General features: G+C 38.9%; 1 pseudogene; it reads left to right on the forward strand.

Annotated features, from left to right (window-relative positions):
- Positions 1 to 311: 311 nt before the first annotated feature.
- On the forward strand, positions 312 to 860 carry LOC129137228 (small ribosomal subunit protein eS10-like; annotated as a pseudogene).
- The last annotated feature ends 1,340 nt before the right edge of the window (positions 861 to 2,200 follow it).

Below are 2,200 nucleotides of genomic sequence, written 5' to 3' on the forward strand. Positions count from 1 at the left end.
ATTAGTCTTCAAAGTTAAAAAATTCAAAACACCCAAAATACATTCAATAGACCCTTAATAAAGATAAAAGCATTCAAAATGCAGCTATGTTTTTGTGTGTTTTCATATTCACTCAAAATATTTTATTCCATGAAAAATACTGTCCTAACTGCTTGGGAGACTGAGGCAGGAGAATCGCTTGAACCCGGGAGGCGGAGGTTGCGGTGAGCCGAGATTGCGCCACTGCACTCCAGCCTGGGCAACAAGAGCGAAAAACTCCGTCTCAAAAAAAAAAAAAAAAGTCTCCTTTTTTTCCAGCCCCGGCCCCAGACGCTACAGCCGCCGAAATGTTGATGCCTAAGAAGAACCGGATTGCCATTTATGAACTCCTTTTTAAGGAGGGAGCCATGGTGGCCAAGAAGGATGTCCACACGCCTAAGCAGCCGGAGTTGGCAGACAAGAATGTGCCCAACCTTCATGTCATGAAGGCCATGCAGTCTCTGAAGTCCCGAGGCTACATGAAGGAACAGTTTGCCTGGAGACATTTCTACTGGTACCTTACCAATGAGGGTATCCACCATCTCCGTGATTACCTTCATCTGCCCCCGGAGATTGTGCCTGCCACCCTATGCCACAGCCGTCCAGAGACTGGCAGGCCTGGGCCTAAAGGTCTGGAGGGTGAGTGACCTGCAAGACTCACAAGAGGGGAAGCCAACAGAGATACCTACAGATGGAATGCTGTGCTTCCTGGTGCTGACAAGAAAGCCGATGCTGGGAGTGGGTCAGCAACCGAATTCCAGTTTAGAGGCAGATTTGGTCGTGGACATGGTCAGCCATCTCAGTAAAATTGGAGAGGATTATTTTGCATTGAATAAACTTACAGCCAAAAAAAAAAAAAGTCAAACAGAATAATATGACTAAATTGATTCTATTTATGTTAATATTTATGTGTATTCACACACTTATGTGTATATTCACATATGTCTGCATAAGTAGGTTCATGTAAGCACATATGTAAATGTATGGAAGTATGTACACCAAAGTGATATTGGTCAGCTTTGGGAAAAGTATTTGTTCAGGAGAGTGTTCACCTTTACTACATATGCTTGTTTGCATTGTTTGATTTTTGTTAACAGTTAACAGAGACACCTTCTATAGTTTTAAAAAGAGTTGAAAAAAAAAGACATATAGCCAGCGAAAAGAAGGGCTGTCTTCTTACACTTAAGATTATGACAGGTCATGCCAGGCTTTGGGGAAAACTTGAATCTTTTTTATGGTATTTTTCATGTATGTTTAAGAAAACAATAATTTAAAAATCTATAAATAGAGGAAAAGATGGACATCATAGCACTCTCTGCTGACAAAGAAAACACTCAATATTGTAACATCTCATGTGATTTTGTTTCTTCTAGTTATAATCTATGAGAATACAACTTAGGCAGAGCCAATGCTTATATATTTCATACAATGCATGAAGAAAAAAAGCTTGCTAAGCAAATTAATATAATAAATAAGATAACTTGTGGCATGAAGTTTATGGGAATGGTAGAGCACATTTCTTTGTTCATATAAGCTTTGTATTGTTTGTATTACATCTTTTATCTCTTGGTACTATGACTGTTTATGTTTCAGGTTGCACCATCAAACTAGGAGCTCCTTGTTCATCTTTGTAACCCCAGTGTGGGGCTCATAACATGCTCTCCATGTTGAGAGACCTGACGATGTTGGAGTGGACTCTATTACTGGACACTCTGATATTCATCATAGAACTCAGGAGGCTTGGGCTCCGGTCCTAGCTCCTATATAAATTGGGTGTACTTGTACATGTCACTTAAGCTCTCTGGTCCTGTTCCTCACCTGGAAAATAAGGGTCTTTGACTAAAAAATTATCAAATTCTGTTTTAGCTCAAAAACTTGATCCTTAATATGCAAATGTAATAATTTAAGCACATTAATCATATACATGCACATCTATATTGCCAAACAGAGACAAGATTTATCTGTTCACTGAAAAGGCCCAATAGGATTTCTAAATGGAAGTACTTTGAATAATAAAATTATACCTTTTTACAAGTAGATCAATAGATCATTTTTACCAAATATGATTGGCCTTCTTTCTCTGAATTCCTTTTTTGTTCAAATTAGGAGGGCTATCCCTGTGTAATTGAATACATGCATATAAAGTTGTTGCTTTCATTCAGACTCTTTGGATTGTGGGGCC

This window comes from Pan troglodytes, chromosome 16, assembly GCF_028858775.2.
Source record: "Pan troglodytes isolate AG18354 chromosome 16, NHGRI_mPanTro3-v2.0_pri, whole genome shotgun sequence".
Lineage (NCBI taxonomy): Eukaryota > Metazoa > Chordata > Mammalia > Primates > Hominidae > Pan > Pan troglodytes.